General features: G+C 47.2%; 1 protein-coding gene across 4 annotated transcripts in view; it reads left to right on the top strand.

The window, feature by feature from the left end:
• The first annotated feature begins 18432 nt into the window (after positions 1 to 18432).
• Positions 18433 to 25825, top strand: part of TERF2IP (TERF2 interacting protein) — a 43952-nt gene continuing 36559 nt past the window's right edge. For 2 of the 4 annotated variants that reach the window (XM_030206329.1, XM_030206328.1), the window contains exon 1: positions 18434 to 18776. The gene's annotated coding sequence lies outside the window, so the exon portion shown is untranslated. Of the gene's footprint in view, positions 18777 to 19163; positions 19186 to 25825 lie in introns of those variants that run through there. The other 2 variants (XM_030206332.1, XM_030206330.1) reach the window with 2 other exon arrangements.

The following is a 25825-nucleotide window of genomic DNA, read 5'->3' as shown; positions in this document are numbered from 1 at the left end:
TCACAATGGATAGCTACTTGTAGCTTTTTCTACTATGGAAATTCAGATTCTTCGGACTATGGCTAGTACAAAAGCGCATCTTCACCAAGGTTCCCCCATAGAGATTTGTAAAGCAGCTGCATAGGCAACCTCACATACTTTTAGGGAACACCAACTGCATCAATGCAAGGAGGTTTAATAGACAGGCATGGAAGTGAGCCTATCTAGTCCACTGTAAGCAAGGAAGCCAGTTTGGTTAATCTCAGTTTCCACTCCCCCACGCTGCTGTCATCTCTGGTACACTCAAAACACAGCAAGCAAAGCTATGAGCTGCTGCATCCACTTTTTTTTTTTTTTTTTTTTTTTTTTTTTATTGTTGGTCCATCTGTAACAAGTCTAAATCTGTTTCAATTAGATAGGCAGTGCTCTAAAAGGTGGAGGACAAAAGATTTAAAATTTTTTTTTTTTTACTTATTGGACAACTTTTTAATTTATTTGAAAGCTTCCCATACGTAGATATAAATATCATGAAATAATTGAAGATCACTAAAACAGCTTTAAAAATTATAGCTGGTAGAAACAGCAATTTTAAACTCTATATTTTGTGCTCATTTTGAGACACTAAAAACTAAATAAATAAATACACTTTATACAATACAGATGGTCAAATTTCAGTGAGGATATTGTGTTTCCTGATGGGTTCATCTTAACTGTTGTTGTAATCTGCCATGAGAAACCTGGTGTTATAAAGATGATGGAATCTATTGAAATTAAACGAAAGTAGAATTAAACTCTCAGTGGGGCACATGGAATCACATCATCTGTTTTGTAGAAGTTTACCTTTTAGATACACAAAAGGATTATTCTGTTTTGAACATGTTTCATGGGCAAGTGGTTTTATAAGTCAAAATAAAAATAATTATTTTGTTTCATGCAGATCTCTTTTGCTTAAACATAAATGGGCTATAAGTCCCTAATGCAGCCCACTGGTTTTCTTCTATAACTGAAAACTCATCTCTATCTGGTTGATAATAAAAGGAGGTCATTGTGAACACTATCCACCCTAAAAGGCTGTTTTGTGGCTGTACAGGAAGAATTGTGATATTGAATAAATAAGTGTATGTGTGTCCCTAGTCACACATCCTAAGTTTATATAATCCTTGCATTTTCAAAATGGTAATACTAGGGCCCAGCTAAGGAACAAGTTATTTTGAGTTAGTCTTCACTGGACCAAACTTGATTTCCTTGTGCCAATCACTATCCAGCAGGTAGGCAGTGTCTTAAAAGGTGGAGGATAAAGGATTTTTTTTTTTTACATTTATATCATAAATTATCCCAAGCAAAGTTGGGTTCAATGTGGCTTACACATACCTGCCAAGTCTCCTGCTGGAGGGGAGAGAGTGGAAAAGAGCAGGGGAGAACCAGGAACATGGAAAAGTGCAGGTGAGAGCCAGAGAGAAGATGCTGGATGGAAGAGGGGTAGAGAGAGAGAGAGAGACGAGTGGAAAGATGGGGAGAGAAAGAGGGGACATGAGCAGGAGAGAGAGAAGCTGCTGGGGAGAAACTGGGGGAGACCCTAGTTGTCAGATGGAGAAATGCTAGATGAAAGGAGGTAGAAAGAGGGAAAATGCTGGAAGGAGGGGGCAGAAAGAGGGAAGACGCTGGATGGAAGGGTAGGGCGGGAAAGAGGAAAGACACTGGAAGGATGGGGAGAGAGAGGACATGCTGAATAGAAAAGGGTAGAGAGAGAGCTGTCTAGAAGGAAGGGGAGATAGAGGGAGACAATGGACGGAAGGATGGAGAGAGAAAGAGGGAAGGTGCTGGATGGAAGGTTAGGGAGAGAAAGAGGGAAGGTGCTGGATGGAAGGATGCAGAGAGAGGAGGGGGACACTGGAAGGATGGGGAGAGAAAGAAGGGAGATGCTGGATGGAAAGGGGGAGAGGATAGAGTTAGTGAAAGACTGGAGAATAAGAAGAAGGGGCATGAGGAGATCAAAAGTGAGGAAAAGATGAAAAGCCATAGGTAGATGAAGTATGTAAACGGGCCTGCTGCTCCAGTATGGGGGGGAGGAAGCCGCCTCCCGCGAATAGCCAGGACTTCACAAAACTGCCACCAGGAAATACTTCAAAAACATTCCTTTATTTTCCAGATTCATAAACAAAACTTCACTCCAGAGTAGAGACTTGCTTCTCAGGCAGGGCTGTTCTGCCTTGCTTAGTACATCAACCAATTACACAAAGACTTTGCCCCCTTCCCGGAGGGGAATGCAAGAGCCCTTTGGAAATCCCTACTTTTTTTGTCCCAGCCAGTAACAAACAAATAGTACTTGTCCCACAAGCAGGATTTCCCCTCAAAACAGTTAATCACCAAGCAGCCTTTACTTTCAGAAGGGTCAATACTTTTGGGACTTTCTTTCACCCAAGGTATTTCAGCCTGCTTCAGTTCTTTAGGGACCTGTCTTGCCCAAGGATTTTCAGCCTGCACTGCTCCTCTCCTCCTGAACTGAACCCCTCTTCCCACCAGGCAGCCCTCCTTCATAAACAAGCCTTCCAACTTCAGAGGTTCTCCCAATAATCAGGTTTCAAAACAGGTTAGTAATTCCCCCACCACTCAGGGTTTCCCCAAAAGAAAACCAGGCTTCTCTACTTAAGCAGGGTTTAAACCAAAATAAATTCCCAAAACCATGTAGGTTCCAAACCTTCAGGAGCTACCTTCCTCAGCTCTCAAGCTCCCATTCCATTCTGCTTTCTTCCCCTGCTCAGGCTGATTAATTCCCTCTTCCATCCAATCCTCCTCCTGCTTCTCAGCCCACCCCTCCCTATTACAGGTGGGCAGCATGATATACAGATTGCTGGTCCCGGGAACTGGCTCCTTCATTCACCCTCCCTCTTGTGGTCAGATACGGTATATGGCCAGCTTGCCTATCCCCTGGGATCTCACTGCTAGGACTGGAAATGCATTCTGGGATATGTAGTTCATGGTTCTGCTGCTTCACTCTATACATCGGGGATGTAGCCTTGTCACAAGTAAAAAGAGGGAAATTCAAGAATGGATAGTAAGAATGAATTAAATGTGGACAGAGAGCGAGGCAGAAAACTAAACTGAAGAAAACAAAGAAAAAGGAGAGAAAATGACAACCCTGGCAAGACAGTTAAGAGAAGACAAAGGAATGCAGAATCAAGAGACTGGGACCAACACAATTAGAAAAAGTAAATGGCCAAACAACAAAGGTACAGAAAATAATTTTATTTTTAATTTAGGATAAAGCAATGTGGTAGCTGTGTTAAGGAAGGATAGTAAATGCAAATAAAACACAAAATAGAAAATAAGGTGATACATTCACTGATTTTTAAAACATTTTGATTAGCCTTCAGAGACCAGCACTTCCTTCCTCATGTAATGAGAGGATACCATAACAGCATTATACTGTCCTGACCTGAGGCAGGAGTTTTTGGCCTCTGAAAGCTAACTGAAAAGGATATTAGGCAAATTAAATAAAATATTTTCTGAAATGGCTGTGGGATTGAGGTGTGTCAGGGGGCGGAGCCATGTAGAGTAGGTGGAGTCAAGGCAGAGTGGGGCGGGGCTGGGGCATGTACCAAAAATCTCCCTCTCAAAAATTGGGACCCCTTGGCAGCTCTGCTTACATTTGAAAATACAGTGAGACAGAATGATAGAATTCAGTTATATCATGGGAACAAATAGATGCAGTGCTTTTTTTGTGCCGGTACGCACCGGTACAGCATACCGGCACCTTTTTTGTGAGGTCTGGCTCACCTGCCCACTCCCTTCTGTTCATGCACCCGTGCTCCCTGCTTTGAAATCTTTAATTTACCTGAAGTCGCGGTGAACCGGCCATAAAAGCAGCAGGCAGGCACTGGCAGGCAGGCTTGCCTCCTCGTCGCTTCCCTTCTCTCTCAGCGCATCCCGCCTTCCTCTGATGTCATTTCCTTTCCGCGAGGGTGGGACGCGCTGAGAGGGAAGGGAAGCAACGAGGAGGTGAGCCTGCCTGCCAGTGCCTGCCTGCTGCTTTTAATGCTGGTTTGCTGCGACTTCGGGTAAACTAAAGATTTCAAGTCAGGGAGCATGGGTGCACGAATGGAAAGTCATGGAGCTGAGGGAGGGAGGGAGGGTGGGCGGGGGGGCTGTGGTTTGAACGAATCGCTGGACATGGAGGGGAGGGAAGGAAAATTGGTGGGCATGGAGGGGACGGGAGGGCAGGGAAGAGAGGAGAATTGCTGGACATGGAGGGGAGGGCAGGGGAGAGAGGAGAATTGCTGGACATGGAGGGGAGGGGAGAGAGGAGAATCGCTGGACATGGATTTGAGGGGAAAGCAGGGAAGAGAGAATTGCTGGACATGGATAGGAGGGGAGGGCAGGAGAGAGAGGAGAATCACTGGACATGGATGGGAGGGCAGGGCAGAGGAGAAAGAATTGCTGGACATGGATGGGAGGGGATGGCAGGGGAGAGAGAAGAATCGCTGGACATGGATGGGATGGGAGGGGAGGGCAGGAGATAGAGGAGAATCGCTAGACATGGATGGGAGGGGAGGGCAGGGAAGAGAGAATTGCTGGACATAGATGGGAGGGGAGGACAGGGGAGAGAGGAGAATCACTGGACATGGAGGGGAGGGCAGAGGAAAGAGGAGACATGCTGTACATGGATGGGAGGGGAGGGCAGTAGAACGAGGAGAATTGCTGGACATGGATGAGAGGGGAGGGCAGAGGAGAGGAGAATCACTGGACATGGATGTCAGGGGAGGGCAGGGGGCAGAGGAGAATTGCTGGACATGGGAGGGGAGGGCAGGGGAGAGAGGAGACATGCTGGACATGGATGGAGGGGAGGGAAGACAGGAAGGAGATGCACATGGATGGGAGGGGAGGGCAGGGGAGAGAGGAGAAATACTGGAAATGGATGGAGAGGAGAGCAGGAGATAGAGGAGAGTTGCTGGACATGGATGGATGGAGGGGTTGGCGCCAGCGGGGAGAGAGGAGAAATGCTGGACTTGGATGGAGGAGAGGGGAGAGGAGAATTATTGCTTTATATGGATACAGGGGAGGTAAGAGAGAGGAGAAATGCCGGACATGAATGGAGGGGAGGGAAGACAGGAAGGAGATGCACATGGATGGGAGGGGAGAGAGGAGAAATGCTAGAAATGGATGGAGAGGAGAGCAGGAGATAGAGGAGAATTGCTGGACATGGATGGATGGAGGAGTTGGCGGGTAGAGAGGAGAAACGTTGGACTTGGATGGAGGAGAGGGGAGAGAGAATTATTGCTTTATATGGATACAGGGGAGGGAAGAGAGGAGAAATGCTGGACATGGATGGAGGGCAGGAGAGAGAAGAAGTGCTGGACATGGATGGAGAGGAGGAAAGAAAAAAAAAAAGAAGAAGATGCACATGGATGGAGATGAGGGAAAAGGAAGAGAGGAGAAAAACTGCACATGGATGGAGAAAATAGGCAAAAGCTGGATCCACGTTATACCTCCTCCAGTCAATTCCATGGAGGAGGGCCCAACTTTTACTTATGGATGTAGGCAGGGCCGTGCCAAGGGTCTCTGGTGCCCCCCTGAAGACTATCAGTTGGCGCCCCCCCCCCCCCCCCCGGTGTGGAGCTGAAGGATGGAGTGCATCTTTGTGGGATTACAAACCACTTTGTGGGTTTACTGGTAGCGGGCTGTTGGTGGGATTGGCAGTCTTCCCAATGTGTCTTTGCACTTGCCAACATTAAATCTCATCTGCTATTAGGATTCCCAGTTGTAAAGAATTAAAATACAGACTAACACAGGGGAGCCAGGGCAAATGTTGTGCCCACCCAAAATTGAACCTCTGGCTACACCATTATTTGGCCTAGTTGCAAAAAACCATGGATCCTCTACCAAATAAAAGTATATATATATATATATATATATATATATATATATATATATATATATATATATATATATATATATATATATTATAAAGAACAAAATGCACCAAGTCAAGAGATAAAGCTGCTATAAAAATGTTGTACCAGTTCTACCAGCTATTTTCAAAGCACTTAGACTTATAAAGTTCCATATCAACCTACAAACTTTGTAAGTCTAACTGCTTTGAAAATGAGCCCCTTATTAAACACTCCTGGAGCTGTTACTTGTCCTCTGTCATCTACTACTGCCAGAAAAAATAGGACAATACTTTAAAAGGGTCTCAACAGATAAAGTTCTTAAAACAGAAGCAGTATGTTTGATATCATTGTTTAACAGATCAATGTATCTACATGATTTGTACTCAATTCATGAGGAATTCAAGAGCATGAAAATATAAATAGCAAACATTTTTTGCCTTACTTTTTTAAACTAGAAGTGACCATCTTAGCTATGTTAAATAAAACTATGCAGTGTGGGTGACTAATATTAGTTTCTGATTTTTACATTTTTTTTTTTACTGATTTTGTTTTTTAATTTTCTGCTACAAATCCATTTTGGAAACAATGACAAAATAATTAATATTGAGCACACACGTCAAACTGCATCATTTGCATTCACAATATGAGCCCAAGAGGTACCATGCTAGGTGTAGTCAGTGCAGGGCACTAGGAAGTACCTGCCAGATCCCAAAGAGCTGATCCATTCCGTTGGTTGTTGCTTCTTCTTTCAAAAATTCAAAGATAATATATTTGAGTGGCTGTTATGTAAACAGGGCCTGTGACTGTGTATGTTTTCTGCTGCTATACCTTGTCCATTTTCTCGGTGTTTAACCGATGCTTTGGGGGCGGGCTCGATTCCAAAAACAAAAAATATTTACTGCCTGAACATTTAAAATATTTCAATAAAGACTCAAACTTGCTTATCACTGAGAACTAATTTTACAAACCCTGCTGTCCCTATCCTTGAATCCTAGAAATCACGGTACACGTCCGGACCCAGCTGCTGGAACCAATTTTATTCAAAGACTTTCCGCAGCCTCCCCCCCCTCCCCCCCAACATACCAGTCTTTTTGTAAATATAAATTCTGCAAAGACCGATAGGAACCATTTCCCCCATTTATTGAAAATACAACTACTTAACAGTATTACCTGATTCAGAAGCAGCGGCTCTCACTGCCTCTCAACGACGGCAACACCCGGCGGCGCCGGGGTCCAAATAACGCATGGGAAAACTAAGCTGGGCAGTGCCAAGAGAGCCGTGCGCTGAGCGCGGGAAGGCAGCACATGCGCATAGGCGCCAACGCGGTAAGTTTTATTATTATTTTTTAATTTGGATTTTAAATACTGTACAGCGGGATGGCGAGGCGCCCTTGTAGGCAGGCGCCCCCCTGCGGTGCTTACCCCGCTTACCGGGTTGGCACGGCCCTGGATGTAGGGCAAGAAATTTATTTTTATTTATGTATTTATTAGATTTGTACCCCGCGCTTTCCCACATATTGCAGGCTCAATGCGGCTTACATAGTAAATACAATTACAAGGTCTAGAGGAGAATATTACAAATTGTAATAAACGTAGAAGTTGGAAACGGAGTTAAGAGAACAGATAGAGAGCAGCAGAATCAGAGACTGGGACCAACATGGATAGAAAAACAAAGTCACTGAAGGAGTGGAACGCCGAATACTACCCTAATACTGCTGAACAACAGGACAACCTCATGTTTTGTGCCTACTGATGGACTTATGCACTCTACCTCTGCTTTTGGCTGTTTAGCCACACCTTATTACTGCACTGGACATTTGTGCCTTATCCAGTTTTACTGTTTACTAACCAAGAAGGTTGTTGTTTACTAATGTAAGGACAGAATGCAGGACTATTAGACATATAGCTTGTAACAGTAGTTTGCAAGGCCTATACAAGACCAGCTTGCATGTAGCAACGCGACCTTGGAGGGTGCTGACACCCCCTGCATTCCTGAGCCGAACCTTATCTCCTGTGCTAGAAAGGAGCATTGTGTGTGTGAAGAATAAGCTGCTAAGTTTCGTTTTTCTTGCCAGTATCATTTCAGTGTTATGACGTGAGTATGTACTGGGACTACAATTTTGTACTGTAAGAACTACAAAAGTTTACTGCGCATGCCAGTTGTGATGTGTAAGGGGCCAAATGCGCAGGCCCAGTAGGGAAGTATAAATGTAAGTGTCAGATGATTTATGACACACAGTGTCCCGAGACTACTCGGTGCTGTTCACTTGCTAGCAATAAAGTTGCCTTGTTTGGAACCAAAGTTTGCCTTTCGTCTCCTGATTTCCCACCTGTTTCATTGGCGACCCAGATGGGACAGAAGTAGAAAGGGGAATTGGATTATATTCTTCCCCTCCCCCACTGTGGTCGGGTCAGGTTATCGATCCCCACCCGAGAAGCTGGTGAGTGGCCACCGCTGATTTCAGCGTCCATCTCCCGGAGGAGGGTCGATCAACTCCGCCTGACTGTAGAGGGGGCTGTGTGGTTCCGGCAAAGCACCTTTTCTATTTCAGAAAGAAGCGTACGACGGCGCAGCCTGCGACCCCGGCGGACAGGCGAGTATACTCTACGTAGTGACCGGCCCAGTAAGGACCGAAGAAGAGGCGTGATCACCCTCTTTTAGCCAGTGACTAATACGGACTATTGGTATACGACTAGGTCCCGAAACTCACTAGGCTCCGGCGACGAAACCGAGCGGCGAACGGGAGGGTTTCTTGTGGCGTATGAAAGTGTGTGATTGGGCTTGCAGTTCCAGGCCGGGCGACCGCGTCCTGGTCAGGCCGAGTGTTGACCCTTTTGTGTCTGGTGGAACGAGACCCCTTACTCCTCCACCGCCCCTTCCCCCTTTGTCCGTCACCTGTCCTTTGGCACTCAGGTTAGGATGGGCGGGGGTGGGTCTTCACCGTTAGACTTAATGACGGAACACTTTAGCGAAGTGTTCGACCTAGATAAATGTAGCAGGGCCGGGATGATACAGAGATGTCAATTTATGTGGCCAGGGCTAGGAATTGCCGGATGGCCCCCGGGAGGGTCATTCGAGTATGAAAAAGTGGCGGCGGTCATGAATATTGTTATAGTTGAGGGAAACCCAGGCTGTCCCGAGGACATCCCATACATAGAAGCGTGGTTGGATGTAGTCCGGGACCCGCCGGCTTGGGCCCAACGGAAGGTAGAAAAGGCCGCCCTCATGGTGGTAAAGCAGAGAAAGGGCCGGAAAACTAAACTTAAGGCCCTGCCGACCCATGCCTTCGCTCTCCAAAGCTCGGCAACCGCTGCCGTTCAGAAGGCCGCAGGGCCCGCCCCCATACGGCCTACCGCCCCTAGCGCTGAAGCCACTGAGACCACGCCCCCTGCTACCATTGGTAAGGTAGGAGCTACGCCCCGTACGACCAACACACTTTCTAGAATGAAACCCCCAAAGGAAACCCTAGGGAAAGTTCAGGGTTTGCCCAAAAAGAAGCCTCCGAAGGCCCCGATACTTGCTACGGCGGAAGCATACGAAGACGACATCGCGCCACCGCCGTATGCCCCGATATACCCTGACATCGCGAGCCTGGAGGAGGGCCCGGATAACGATGATGCTTCCGGGTCAGAGTCGGAGGCCGGAGAGACGTCCCGTCCAGACTCACCTGAGTTACCGGGCCCCGCAACCATACGGAAGAGTAAACGGGTTGTGAAGAACATTACTCGGTTCCCCCAATCGAGTCCGCGCAACGCTCTCCCTTCGAGCAGGAAAGAGGGAGCCACTAACCTATTCCCAGTTCGACAATCTACCACCTATACCCCTAACCCGGCGGAAGGGGGGGGCCAGCCCATTGAATCAACAGTTTATAGCCACGTTCCCTTCTCAAGTGCTGACCTGTATAACTGGAAATTGCATGGGCCGTCCTACGACCAGAAACCCGAGCAGTTGGTGGAGCTGGTGGAAGGCATTATATACAGTTATAATCCGACTTGGGGGGACCTTAGGCAGTTGAGCGCCCACATCCTGACCACTGAAGAACGCCGCCTTTTACAACAAAATATGGAGCAAGCTGTCCGGGATGCGAACCCCACCCATGCCAACTTACAGAATCTAATAGAGACGGAGGCGCCCCTCGCTGCTCCTGCGTGGGACTACCGAACCGCTGAAGGCCAAACCCTTATCCGCCGATACCAGCAGGCGTACCTGGCCGCCTTAAAGAAGGGGAAACAGAAGGTTACCAATATGGGGAAAATTCACAGTGTAGTCCAACAAAAGGACGAGAGTCCGGGGGATTTTCTGGAACGGCTTATGGAGGCATTTAGAAGGCACAGCCCGATAAACCCCGAAGACCCCAGGAACCTCCCAACCGTAGTTATGAGTTTTGTTAGCCAGTCGGCACCGGATATACGAAGAAAGCTACAGAGAACGGAGGGGTTCGAAGGGATGAGCCTCAGCCAACTGAAAGCTATAGTGGATCGCGTATTCGGATATCGCGACCAGGAAGAGAAGACGGAGGCCCGAAAGGAATCGACCAGGCGGATGCGGGAGAAGGCAGATGTGTTGGCCACGGTGCTGGAAGAACGGATGAGGTCTAGACCAAAGGGGAGGGGCAGAAGGACAAGAGGAACGCGGTCCCCCATAGGACGTAACCAGTGTGCAAATTGTCGACAAGAAGGACACTGGTGGGCTGATTGTCCAGAGGAGATACGGGACAGCCCGAGAGAAGATGAACCATGGGACCGGCAGAGAGAGGAGGAGACGGGCGACCGTACAGGGGCCCCCAGACGAGGCCGGGGAAGGGGCCGAAGAGATAGAGGACGGGATGACCGGAGGGAATGGCAGATGGCCATGGAGGCTACCCGAGACAGTACCGCATGAAGAGACCGGGAGGGCAGAGTCCCCACTGACCCTCTGGTGGAAATTCGGGTGGGGACAGAGTCTATGAAGGCCTTACTAGACACGGGGGCCCAACGATCTGTTATCACCACCGCCATAGCCCCAGCCACGAAAGAAACTATACCAATTGTGGGAGCCTCCGGGAAATCCCTTGCAGCCCCCCTCCTCAAGGAACGCCAAGTCCAGATCGGAGGGACAATGGTGTCTCATCAGTTCATACACATCCCTGGATGTCCAGTCCCCTTGATTGGTCGAGACCTACTCTGTAAGCTCCAGGCCACCTTGAAGTTCAAGACCACGGGTGAAGTGGAAGCTCGCTTTGAAGATCGGCCAGTGACACTTATCTGCCCGGTAAGGGAAGAATGGAGACTACACGCTCCCCCAACCGTAGGGCCTGGCAGCTGCCGTTACGACCAGAATACCCCTTTTGCCCAGCAGAGGCGAGACATAATGGATGAAGTGCCTGGTGTATGGGCAGAAGTGAACCCCGGAGGACTGGCCGTTAACGCTATCCCCATCTGGATTGAACTCAAACCAAATGCTCAAGTTGTCAACCAAGGACAATACCACATCCCCTATGCAGCCCGGCATAGTATGCAAACTCATCTACAGAAACTCCTCCAACAAGGGGTCCTTAAACCGATCAGATCCGCGTGGAATACCCCATTGTTGCCCGTTAAGAAGCCAGGAACATCCGAATACAGACCCGTCCAGGACTTGAGGAAAGTCAACAACCAGGTGGCCGACATAGTTGCTCTCGTACCAAACCCCTACTCCATCTTAGCCCAAGTGCCAGCCCAGACCAAGTGGTACAGTGTCATTGATCTGAAGGACGCCTTCTTCTCCATCCCCCTCGCCGCCGACAGCCAGAAATTGTTTGCCTTCACGTGGGAAGACTTACAGACTGGTAATAAGCAGCAGTTTACCTGGACACGACTCCCCCAGGGATTCAAGAACTCCCCCACCCTCTTCGGCGACCAACTCGCTCAGGACCTGAAGACGTATCAGGACGAGTATGGGCCGGTCGTTCAATACGTGGACGACCTGTTGGTGGGCCGTGAAACGTTCACCGAATGTGCTGAAGCTACCCTCTACCTCTTGAAGACCCTGGAAGCCCAGGGGTACCGAGCCAGCCAGAAAAAGGCCCAGATATGCGAAATCGAAGTCGAGTATCTGGGGTTTCGCCTCCGAGAAGGAACCCGGAGTCTCGGTACCCCCCGAACCCAAGCTATCCGCAACCAACCCACCCCTGTGAATAAGAAGGAATTGCGAGCACTCCTCGGAGCCGCTGGATACTGCCGGATATGGATCATCAACTTCGCTGTTCTGACCCATGATCTGTACGCCAAGCTAAAAGGACCTGAACTCGAGGGCCAAAACCTCCAGTGGGAGAAAAACGAACTGAAAGCCCTTCAGGACCTCAAGGAGGCCCTTGTAGCCCCACCAGCGCTCGGACTGCCAGATGTGACTAAGCCGTTCCACTTGTTCGTCGACGAAAAGAAGGGACTGGCACTTGGAGTCCTCACCCAACTGATCGGCACCTGGCAGCGCCCTGTAGCATACCTCTCCAAGAGCATGGACAACGTGGCACGAGGATGGCCGGGCTGTCTCCGAAGCATTGCGGCGGCCTGTCTGCTGATACACGAGGCCAATAAACTCACGTTTGGCCAGACACTCTTTGTGACCACACCCCACACCATCCGCGGTCTACTCGAGAGCCACGGACCTAGATGGATGACCAACTCCCGATTGGTTAAATACCAGGCCCTCCTGTGCGAGAATCCGGAGGTGCGGATCCTGGACACGACCAACCTCAATCCTGCCACCCTCCTCCCGGCCCCTGAACCACCGCTTCACGACTGTGAAGAGGTAATGGCCACTGTGCACTCGAGCAGACCTGACCTGAAGGACCAACCCTGGCAAGGGGGCATCACCCTGTTCACCGATGGAAGTAGCCAAGTAATAGAGGGAAGTCGAAGAGCTGGCTATGCTGTTGTATCTGAGGACCACGTGATCGAGGCTATGGCCCTGCCGCCCGGAACGTCAGCCCAGAAAGCGGAGCTGATCGCCCTCACCAAAGCCCTCCTGTGGGCTGAAGGAAAAGTTGTTAACATTTACACTGACTCCAAATACGCTTTCCTCACCCTCCAGGTGCATGGAGCCTTGTACAAGGAGAGGGGATTTCTGACAGCTGAAGGAAAAGGACTCGCGAATGCCACTGAGATTTGCCAACTACTCGAGTCAGTCTGGAAGCCAAAGAAAGTGGCTGTGATGCATTGCAGGGCCCACACCGGCCGGACGGACCCTATCGCCCGCGGTAACCAACGGGCGGATGATGCCGCAAAAAGGGCAAGTCAGCTCCCTTACTCATCTCATCCTTCTGACCCCGTACTCGTCGTCCAGCTCCCCGCAGAGACCCCTATCTACACCCCCCAAGAAACGGAGTGGGCCCGACAAGAGGGCCTGGAGTCACGCAATGGATGGTGGATACTACAGGACGGGCGCATATGGATACCCGAAGCCCTGGCCTGGGCAGTGACCAAAGAGGCTCATGATCGCACCCACCTGGGCAGAGACGCTCTGGGGCGCCTACTTGAGAAAACTTACTACATCAACAGACTGTCCCTGTGGACCAAAAATGCTTCCAACCGATGCGCAACTTGTGCCCGGAACAACCCTCGAACGGGGCCCGGTCCTATGCCAGGACATGTTCTCCGAGGCACTAGCCCCTTCCAAGTCTGCCAGATTGACTTTACACACATGCCCCCGGCTCGGGGCTACAAAGCTATCCTCGTCGCCGTGTGTACCTACACCGGATGGATTGAAGCCCAGCCCACTAGAACGGAAATGGCTAAAGAAGTCACCTCCCTACTGCTTCATCAAATCTTACCCAGATACGGTCTCCCCAAGCAGATAAACTCCGACAACGGTCCTGCCTTTGCCAGTGAAGTAACTCAACAGCTCAGTACGAGACTGGGCCTCGATTGGAAATTACATTGTGCCTGGAGACCCCAAAGCAGTGGAATAGTGGAGAGAGCTAACCGTTCCCTGAAGAACCAGCTAGCCAAGCTATGCCAAGAAGCCAAAGCCAAATGGCCCGATCTGCTTCCACTGGCCTTGCTCCATCTTAGGTGTACCCCCAAGGCTACCGGCCTCACTCCTTACGAGATGATGTATGCTAGGCCACCACCACTACCCTCTTTTCCCGACTCCTTGCAGATACAGGGCGAGAGTTCCTTAGTGAGACAGATGAAAGCATTACACGAGGTAGTGCAAGACATCCAGCAATACACTGAAAGAGTAGCTCCCTTGGTTCTCACCAATCCCACACATCGGTTCAGGGTAGGAGATGAGGTCTGGGTAAAAGAGTGGGATGAATCTGACTGTCTAAAGCCCAAATGGAAGGGGCCCTCCCTTGTTCTCCTAACGACCCCAACCGCTGTTAAAATTGCAGGAAGCTCGGTGTGGATACATTGGACCCGACTGAAACCTGCCGCTCCCACTAACAGCACCCCGAAGCGTTGGACTGCTCATCACCATCCAGACGCTCCATTACGGCTGACCTTAAGAAAGACGTGAACCACCAGATTCATGCCTGCCCAGCAACAGGAACTCAGCTTCTGGACCCACTGCGTTTTTGGCTCCCTGTTTATCGCAGCCTTCATCGTGGGCCTCATTATTTTCTTGCTGCAAAAGCTCGGATACCTCCCACCAAATCTATAATGCTGAACATCTTCCTTCTCCTGTGTGCAGTCCCGAGCTATCCTACCACCCTGAGCAAGAATTGCACCGAATGTTTGCGCCTGGTGCGCCATCGTATAGAGGGAGGATATCACCTGGTTACCACCCTCATCCACCAGACGCAACCCCCAGAAGGCGGTTGCCAGCTTCTCCCGACTTGTGCCCTCATCACCCCGAATGGCCTCCAACAGTTCCACAGATGCCTCCAAGGCAATCTCACTATCTGCCATAGCCCTACCAAGCCAAGATACTACAATGTCACCCTCAGCGTAGGACTCCCTGCGTATGTGGCCGGGCCCCCGGGAGTCGAGGGCGATGGCATTCTATATTACGTAAATTCCACTCGCCTCCTCGTTGGTGGCATCCAAACTATAGCAACCCTAACCTTCGACGTCTGTGTCGCCATGGACAAACACCCTTGGTCTCGCAAATGTGGTAGCCAGAGTTGGCGTCAGGCATATGTGAACGACCACAAGTATGTCTGCCCCTTCAGTCCAGACATGAGATGCTGCTCCCCGTGGGTTTGGCTCCCATGCGCCGGTGACACTCGAGCCTCGGGCTGGGACCGAGTATGTGCTTATACGGGAGGAGGATATGCCGGATGCACCGGCCTGGGCGAGTTTCGTCGAGGTTCTGGTAACTATGTGTCCCTAGACTGGCCCATTCGAGGACACGACATGCCTTGGAGAGGGACGTGGGGCCTTGGCATTGACGGTGGAGGAATGGATCCCTTGACATATATTACCATATATCAGAGCCTCGAAACAAAGCCTCCTACGCACTACCAGACTACTGTCGTCGGCTACCAAGAAGTATTCGATGAAATTGCTCGTGCTGAACAGACCGAGACTAAGTTCCCCATCTCCCCAGAAGCCCGGAATATGTTCCTTAACTTGGCCGAGAACATTGCCCTCTCCCTGGGAATTGCCAACTGTTTCGTCTGTGGAGGCACCGACATGGGTGAACAATGGCCCTGGGAAGCGAGAGAGATCCGACAACAAACATGGGATGCACTTAACACCACTAACATTACCTTTCCCCAGCGGCCGAAGCCGTACGAATGGGCCTTGAGAACAAATATCATAGGCACCCTCTGCGCTAGTCGAGCGCCATCGAAGCGGTACTCTGTACCAGTGGGAGATTCTGCTTGCACGGGGGTTCTTCAGTATAATGGAAGCCGGACGACCTGGTGGCAAACGGATAACCTGCCCGCCCCGGAACCTATCTGGACAGAACCCACCTTGAACACAACATGGACATACGGAGGAAACGCCTCCCTCAAGTGGGTAGCCCCGGGGGGCTACTACTATATCTGCGGGCGCAGGGCCTACGAACAGCTCCCGGCCCGCTGGTACGGTACCTGTCTCTTGGGCACTGTTCGACCTAGCTTTTTCCTTCTGCCCCTGCGAATTGGCGAAACTTTGGGTATCCCCCTATACGTGGAAAAAGGGCCAGATAACCCTGCCAGACGTAAAAGGTCCTTTCTAAACACCAAGCCCAAAGTCCAAATTGGAGACTGGAAAGACAACGAGTGGCCGCCAGAACGCATCATTCATTACTATGGACCGGCCACATGGGCTGAAGATGGTACATACGGGTACCGCACCCCTATCTATATGCTGAATCGCATTATTCGCCTACAGGCCGTGCTCGAAATCCTTACTAACGATTCGGCCTTTGCCCTCAATATCCTAGCCCGACAAAACACTAAGCTCATTACCGCAGTTTACCAAAATCGCTTGGCTCTTGACTACCTCCTAGCCCAGGAGGGCGGGGTGTGTGGCAAGTTTAACCTCAGTAATTGCTGCTTACAGATTGATGACCAGAGCCATGTCATCAAAGAGATAACTGACCGGATGGTCAAACTAGCCCACGTCCCCGTCCAGACCTGGAATAGCGCGTGGGACTGGACTTCCTCCCTAACTAGCTGGTTGCCAACCTCCGGGAGCCTGCAAGGCCTCCTTGTCATGGGTGGCCTGTTTCTGTTGTCCTGTTTACTAATTCCTTTATCTCTTCCCTTAGTTTTCAGGTGTCTCCGCTCCACCATGGAAAGCATCGCTGACCGCCGTGCTGCTGCCCAACTTATGGCTCTCCAGATGTACTCTCCCATTCCCCAGTCTGATGAAGCTGACAATGAAGCACCTTGTGGCTGATGTGCACTTTGAACCCCCTGAGTCACTTAATGGGCCATTACCCTTGTGCCAGCAAAAGACCGGCTACAAAGGGGGGGGGATTCCTCTAGGGACCCTCCGTCTCAACCCTGGCGAAGCAACCAACGGCTGCGCAAGGGCTTAGGGCTCGCTTGTTGCCTCCCTCGCTGACTATCCTTGTCCTTTCTTTTCTTTTCAGGGTTCATGGAGGTGATACTCTCCACCAGAATGGATGTTCAAGTATCAAAAGGGGGGAATGAAGGAGTGGAACGCCGAATACTACCCTAATACTGCTGAACAACAGGACAACCTCATGTTTTGTGCCTACTGATGGACTTATGCACTCTACCTCTGCTTTTGGCTGTTTAGCCACACCTTATTACTGCACTGGACATTTGTGCCTTATCCAGTTTTACTGTTTACTAACCAAGAAGGTTGTTGTTTACTAATGTAAGGACAGAATGCAGGACTATTAGACATATAGCTTGTAACAGTAGTTTGCAAGGCTTATACAAGACCAGCTTGCATGTAGCAACGCGACCTTGGAGGGTGCTGACACCCCCTGCATTCCTGAGCCGAACCTTATCTCCTGTGCTAGAAAGGAGCATTGTGTGTGTGAAGAATAAGCTGCTAAGTTTCGTTTTTCTTGCCAGTATCATTTCAGTGTTATGACGTGAGTATGTACTGGGACTACAATTTTGTACTGTAAGAACTACAAAAGTTTACTGCGCATGCCAGTTGTGATGTGTAAGGGGCCAAATGCGCAGGCCCAGTAGGGAAGTATAAATGTAAGTGTCAGATGATTTATGACACACAGTGTCCCGAGACTACTCGGTGCTGTTCACTTGCTAGCAATAAAGTTGCCTTGTTTGGAACCAAAGTTTGCCTTTCGTCTCCTGATTTCCCACCTGTTTCATCACCAGACAACAAAGGTAGAAAAAAAATCATTTTATTTTCATTTTAGTGTTTAGAATATGTCCAATTTGAGAATTTACATCTGTTGTCTTATTTTGCACTGGGTATACTGGAGCTGTAACAGCTTACAGAAATGATTTATAATGAAAAAAAAAATCATGTTATTTTTTTCTCCTATACTGGTATAATATTTTCAATGATGTCTGTTTATATGCCGCTGCGCCATGGCTGGTATAAGGGGTGTGGCTATAATAGGGGTGGAGCCATATGTGGTGACCCCCTCCCCGCCCATAATGAGTACCGGCACCTTTTTTTCTACAAAAAAAGCACTGAATAGATGGATATGTATGTCTGAAACATATAACAAAGTTGAGATTAGCATATATACCCAACTGAGCATTTAAAAGTTTGTCCTTTTCAAGATATCACATGTTCAGAAATCCATAGCCATTAATATAGGCAGTTATTCAAAGATTATCACACGCACACACCAGAACAGGCATCCATCCCATTGCAAAAGTAAACAACTTCTACAGAGTACATCCAAAATTTAATTTTTATTTCCTTATTTCTATCTTCCAAAATTCCAGACAGCAGATGTACAGATCCGTATACTGCACAATCCGGCATGTTTGAAAATATAGTGAGATTAATAAAAAAAGCTACCAGTAATAAAGAACGACAACTTGGATGCAGCAGCCAATAGGTTTACTTGCTTTGTTTTGAGTGTACGGGGATGACGGCTGCGCAGAGATGGGGAAACTTAGATTGACCTAATTGGGTTCAACGTTTTGATGTCACTTGTATAGTAAACCTCCTTGTATCAATGTTGCTTCTTCGTCTTCATCAACCGACTCCAGTTTTTGCAGACGTGCGCTCGCCTCTGACGCAACTTCCTGTTTCCGGCAAGGCTGGATGTGTAGAGGGAGAGAGAGAGCCTGGGTTGTGGGTCGTGTGTAATGTAATCAAGGAGGTTCTACGTGTCATGTGTAGTAGTGTATCGTAGGGGACGGTCACAGGGCACCGGAGAAGGAAAGCTGTGGGATTGTTAGTGGGCGACCTTAGGTATGAGTTTGATCCGGGGTTGGAGGGGTGGGTTGAAGGAGAGGTGCTGTATCGCGGACAAGGAGGAGAGTGGAAGATAAGAGGGAGAGATGGCTGATCATGCAGATGGGAGGCCGATCACCGAATGCGATTCGTGTGAGTACACAGTTTCCTTTCTCCCTCTGCAGAGCCGGTTAGGAGGTATCTGACACCCCATATGAACCCCCACCATGAATGACTGAAGGCCCTTTCTCCCATGTCCAACATCTCCCATAATGCCCCACCCCTGAGGTGTCCAGTATCTCCCTTTCTTTCTCTCTCCACACCCTCCTTTCAGGTGTTGGGTATCGCCTTTCCTTGCTTTCCCCTACCCTTCTCTGCAGAGGCATCAGTATAACAGTCAGCTTACTTAAAGAAGAATTGTGGACCCACAGTATCTTGAACATGTATGCAGATGCTTTAAGGCTCCAAGTTGAGTCCTCTAGAGACCAGCTATTGGCTGTCTTGGCGCACCCCTCCCCTAGTTCAGTCTGTACTTAAGGATCTAGGCTGGCTGCTTGAATTAGTACTTCATCCCAAAATGTGCTGCTCCTATATAATTTTTGATAAATTAAGCACATGGCAGATTATTTGATCTTCTAAACTCATATATCCCAAGGAACTGATATTCATGCAAAGGACAGTTCTAAAAGGTGTGCTAGCATTTTTAGCTCATGCAACAAATCAGCTGGTACTAAATGCTGAGATGCCCATAGGAATGTAATGGGCAATCAGTGTTTAGTACCAGCTGATTTGTAGTGTGAGCTTAAGACTCCCTGAGTACCTGCATTTATGTACATAGCATATATTTACCCATGAAAGTGCCAGCAGAGTGCTTAAGTGCTGTTATATAACAGTGTATATAAGTAGCATAGTGCTTAAATGCATTTGGGGGCAGGGCTCCCACTTATGCACATAAGTGGGAGTGGAGGAGTGGCCTAGTGGTTAGAGCACCGGTCTTGCAATCCGGAGGTGGCCGGTTCAAATCCCACTGCTGCTCCTTGTGGTCTTGGGCAAGTCACTTAACCCTCCATTGCCACAGGTACAAACTTAGATTGTGAGCCCTCCTGGGACAGAGAAATATCCAGTGTACCTGAATGTAACTCAGCTTGAGCTACTACTGAAAAGGTGTGAGCAAAACCTAAATAAATAATGAATAACTAATACAATACTGTAAGGTATGTGTGTTTCTTCTGCATTGTGCAATCACAGTTATGCCAGATCTATGGCTGGTGTAACTGCATGTACATAAATGTGATGCATACTGATGCCAAGTTAAGCTAGTATTCTATAGTAGAATCTGGGTGCCCAGATGCAATTATAGACTAGGCTTTCACCGCGTGGCATTGGACCATCAACATAGAGGCACCCACTTGTAGACTCATTCTCTAACTTTCTTAGTCTTGCTCTTGTGTGAAAATTAATGATTATCCGAAGGCAAGTAGGATGTAGTATTTTCACTAATGAGTGATGTTATCCGACAGAACCTGGCATGGAAAACACTCCTCAGCATCAGTTCTAGGAGCATTTCAAGCAGTGAGGATGTGTTTCAAGTTTATTTAAAATTTCTAATCCACCAATCATCTATGCCATCTAGGCAGCTTACAATAAAATAATTTAAGATAAAAGGAAAAGAAATAGGAGTATATGCGACAAAACAGAAAGTGAGGGAAGAGAGGGGAAACCTCCTTATATTCAAGAAAAAGAGGGGGGGGGGCTGAACAAAAGGGAAAACTCTTAGGCATTTCGGAGGGTTACCTAGGCTTTGCTATAAGTAGTGAGGAGAAACCAAATGCATCTTGAAACTTCTGTTTTAAGGTCTCTCTTGAAAGTGGACAAAGAAGTCTGATGGCATAGGAAAGGTGGTAATAAATTCCAGAAAGAGGGGCCTTGAAGGGAAAAGGTTGAAGCTTGAGTGTGTTCATGGATCACATGTTATAACTTGGAACAACGAGCAAATGTTGATCTTGGGAATGAATAGTGCACAAAGGTATATATTGAATAAGAATATGGTGTAGGTATGAGAGGTCCTTGGGAGATAACGACAAGTTGAACAAGCTTGTATGTGATCCGATGGGTAATAGGGAGGCAGTGGGAGGCCCTCAGAAGGCCACGTCAGGTATTATTCCAAATAAATGCATTTGATTCCACTGCTTTGTTGTTTTTTTTTATCTAAGACCTTGTTTGTACAGTAATCCAATTGTGATATGACTAAGGAGCATATGAGAACGTTTAATGTTGTTTGCTGCAAGAGGTGTTGAACTGATCGTATAAGACGTAACTGAAATAGAGAGAGTTACATCACACAGACGATTTGTGGTTGGAAGGAAAGTTCATTGTCCCACATAGCTCATATCTAACGGTTCTTTCCATTGTGATTCACAGTGTTTTTCAGTTCTTTCAGCTGATCGAACCTGGACTAACTTTGACACCCTCTCGGATGATACCATCTTTCATGCAGTTAACAGATTCGCCAAATCCCACTGCAAACTAGACATATGTCCAAATCTACTATAATAAAACTCACCCTCAACGTTCCGAGGACACTGACGTCAGTGAAGCCAAGCCCTGACTGCCTTCAAAAAGGTTCGAAGGTTCGTGGTGGTGAAGCCACCAAAATCGCTCCGGGCCCCGCCCTCGAGGGCGGAGCAATGGCAGAACAACGAAGGGGTTGGCAGGGAGGCGTGGGGGTGGGAAATCACTCTGGGCCCCACCCTCGCATCAAACGTCATGACGTTGGGGGCGGAGCAATGGAAGAATAACGAAGGGGTTGGCCAGGGAGGGAGGGGTGTTGGCGACGAACACCTTGCTAGCGCCCATTTCATTTGCTCTGAAACGGGCCTCTTTTGCTAGTTATCTTATAAAATCTGCCCCTCAACAATTTATATCAGAACTTACAATAAATCTTGCAATTTGATATGTCTAGTGCATTCGACATGGTAAGTCATAAAATTTTACTATATATACTACGGAATTGGAGGTAACATTCTAAACTGGTTTAAAAGCTTCTTAACTACAAGAACTTACCAAGTGATATCCAAGTCGAGTATGTCAGCTTCATGGACACCCGAATGCGGTGTTCCCCAAGGATCCTCACTCTCGCCATCCCTCTTCAACCTAATGATGACACCACTGGCCAAGTCGTTGGCTAATCAAGGCCTTAACCCATACATATATGCAGATGATGTCACGATTTTTATCCCGTTTAAACGTGATTTAAAAGAAATCACGAAATCACCATACCCTTCAACATTAATCATAGCTTCCAAATTATGCACTCTTGGACGGATGCATTTCAATTGAAACTAAATGCAGAGAAAACTCAATGTCTAGTACTTACATCACAATACAGTACTAACAACTTTACCAATATATCCACACCAAACTTCACCCTTCCCATTTCAGATACCCTGAAAATTCTTGGAATCACTATTGATCGAAATCTTTCACTGGATAGCCATGTGAAAAACACAACAAAGAAGATGTTTCACTCAATGTGGAAACTTAAAAGAATTAAACCTTTCTTCCCTAGGGGAATCTTTCGAAACCTAGTATAATCAATGGTACTAAGTCATTTAGACTACTGCAATGGTCTTCTTGCTGGCTGTAAAGAACAAAGCATCAGGAAACTTCAAACTACCCAGAACACTGCAGCCAGACTTATATTTGGAAGAACAAAATACGAAAGTGCCAGGCCCCTAAGAGAAAATTTACACTGGCTTCCTCTTAAAGAACGTATAACTTTCAAAATATGCACTCTGGTGCATAAAATAATTCACTGTGATGCTCCAACCTATATGTTAGACCTTATTGACTTACCACCCAGGAATGCTAAACGATCGGCATGCACATTCCTAAATCTTTACTTCCCCAGTTGTAAGAGTCTAAAATATAAATTAATGCATGCATCCAGCTTTTCATACTTGAGTTCACAAATGTGGAATGCTGTACCATTGGACCTGAAAATAATCCACAACCTAGGCACTAAAGACACATCTCTTTAACATGGCATACCATAATAACTTATAATTGAACTGTATTTCACCATCATTTACTTAACAATAGGTTTACTCTCTTCCTACACTGTATTGTTTAATTTTAATATGCAATCCATGTTCAATCCATTTGTATTTTTTTAATACCATTTGTATATTTTTTTCCTTTTTATTTGACTGTTATTTAGCATTCATGTTCTATATATATTACCAATTGTATATTGTTGTGAATTTAGGGGTCCCGAGCCCCCCCAAGAAGGCTAGAGTGACCTTAATCTGACTCCATCTCCAAATAGCACTAGTACTGGGGTAATCAAGGAGTTATAAAGTTCTAAGAGGAATTGCCACTGAGAGAGACGTTAGATCTAAGAGACCCGCATTAGTCCGCCTCTCAGCACTGGCAAGGAATAGATACCAGCCTTATGACAAACTGGATTTAGGTTACAAGTTATACAATGCAGCGAATGATAGCCTGATACAGCAGAAGCATTTATACTTACAGCCTTTCATCATTAAGTGAAGCCCACAAATCATCATTTGGAATGAAGAGTTTATTTGCAAATCAGACTTTAATCAGATACATTCATCAGACAAATTCTGGATTCAGCTGACTGGAGCTCTGCGTCCTAGATACGCTGGGGAGAACCTCCGAAATATGCTTGGGAGACCAGTCCTTATATACCATCTGGTCCCCATACAAGTCTATTGAGAGGGACTTTTTTCTAATCTTGCTCAATCTATGAGTCATGCCCTCCGGCCAGGTGCCCCTCTTTCCGTTTTTGTAAACACTTCCCTAGATACGGACATCCAAACATCCAAACATTAGCTATTACAAGCTATTGTGTAATTTCCTTTTTTGTAAACACTTTGTTCTTATGAAGATATCTAAATATAGATATATCAATTTCATAACATCTTGTGATCTGGGTGCCAACTTATTAAAGACAGACTCCGTGTTATGAACCAAACTTCTTATCATTTCTGTCTTTAATTTCTACATCATGTGTGTTACACTCAATTTGGAAGTTGCACCAGGTTTCATTAGAACTCACCAAGCAGTCCTTGCTCTTGCAGGCTCTCTGCTATAAGGCCATCATCTTGTTATCAGGCCTAGTCAGTGCTTTTCAGCTGTTTAAAGCTATGTAGCTTGGCCCACCACTATTCCAGTGGATAGGTCTTAAGCTAGAACACATATTAACTTGCAGGAAAAGCAAGTCCTTGCTCAGCCAGTCATAGATTTTTAAACCTAGCTGGTATTTTACAGCCTGAGTCCTAAAATCTGGCCTTCCACCCTTCCGGTGGGCATCCAGTGAGAGCCTCTTGCTGTACTATAATTATACAATATGTATTCTGAAATGACATAAGTCATGACGGATAAATTGAAAGCCACATTGAGCCTGCAAATAGGTGGGAAAATGGGGGATACAAATGTAACAAATAAATAAATAAAAACATGACATCAGATAAAAGCTAAATGGCCCATCCATTCTGCACATCAGCTATTCCTCCTCTCCCAAAGATGAGGGTCCTCAAATCCAGTCTTCAAGTTCCACACTTTAGCCTGGTTTTCAGGATTTCCACAAAGGAAGCAGTGAATGCAAATAAATATCATACATATTCATTGTGGAAATCCTGAAAACCAGGTTGGATTGTGGACCTTAAGGATTGGATATGAGGAAACCTGTTCTAAGAGGTCCCATGCGCGTCCCAAGCTTTCTTGAATTGGGATACAGTCCACCTCCTCTGCCAGGAGGCTGTTCCACATATTCATCACCCTTTCTCTATATAAGTATTTCCTTAGGTTATTCCTGAGCTTACAACCTTTCAACTTCCTCCTATTCCCCTCATTCCAGTGTTTTCTTTCAGTTGAAATAGAATCACCTTCTGTACGTTAATGCCATGGAGTATTTAAATGTCCCTATCATATCCCCTCTTTCCTAACTTTCTTCCAGAGTAGTGTTGTCTGATTCTGCCAAAACATTTTCAATTCAGTCCTTTAAAGCCACTATCAATAAACAGAAAATAAAATTAATTTATCTACCTTTGTTGTTTGGTCTTTTAATTTTTATCTGTCGCTGTCCATATCCATCCATGTTGAATGTCTCCCCTCTCTGTATCTTTATTCTTGCCCTGTCCAGTAACACCCCTCAGGGTCTCTATCCCCCCCATTCCCCCCCTCCAGCATCACATCTGTGTCCCTTTCTTTCCTCATGTTCAGTTTCTCCCCTTATTCCTCCTTCCATCTCCCAAGTTCCTTCTCTCTTGTCCTCTCTTCCCCCTTCCATCCAGCCTCTTTCCTTCCCTCCATGCATGGTCTGCCCTGTCTCCTTTCCATGCAGCCTTTGCCCTCTCTGTCCCCCCACCTTTTCTATCCAACCACTGTCCAATCTCTGTAACCCCCAATCCAGCACTTGCCTCCTCTCTGTGCCCCCTGTATCATTAAACTTCCTCTGCACATGAGCAAACCTTAATTCAGGCCAAGGCTTGAGTTCTGCAGCCAAGACTACCTCCCATGATTCTCACCTGCCCGTTGACACCTTTGTATGTGAGCGAGGCCCAGCTCTATTGCTCTTTACAACAGATTGTGCAGATCTCACTTGGTTGTCATTGCCTAGGCATTTCCAGACCTACTCTCCACTTTCTCACACACTCTCACTTGCACATTAGCGGTTAGGACTGTAATGGTGGCACCTCCGGTCCTGCAATGCAGCTGCTGCAGCTTCAGCTCTACGTGTACTGAGGTACACAGCCATTGCCAAACCGAAGCCACCTGCTCTTTCTTCAGGTGCTGGATTCTTCTCCACCCTAAATCACAAAATATATGCTGTATTGAAAATATTGTTGATTTGTAAAATCTTTTCTCCAAGGACAAGCAGGCTGCATTTATTCTCACATGTGGATCACACAAAACTTTGCTAGAGTCTTTTGGCGCACAAGCGCGGACTGATTTTACCCCTGCTGCGCGAGCGTGTACCTCAGTTACTTTTTTCCCACGACGAGGTGCGGCAGGTTCCTCCTGTGCTCCTCGTTTTTGGCCCGGGAAGGAGTTTCTTCTTAGAGCGATTTTTTTTTGTGTGATTTCTTTTTGTTTTTGCTTTTGCTTTTTTTGTTCTCCTTTTATTGTTTTATTTAAAAAAAACAACAAACAAAAAAAAACTTAGAATTCCCGTA

This window comes from Microcaecilia unicolor, chromosome 6 (genome assembly GCF_901765095.1).
Source record: "Microcaecilia unicolor chromosome 6, aMicUni1.1, whole genome shotgun sequence".
Taxonomy (NCBI): Eukaryota; Metazoa; Chordata; class Amphibia; order Gymnophiona; family Siphonopidae; genus Microcaecilia; species Microcaecilia unicolor.
The sequence above is the reverse complement of the archived record's forward strand: the minus strand, read 5'-3'. Positions and strand labels throughout refer to the sequence as shown.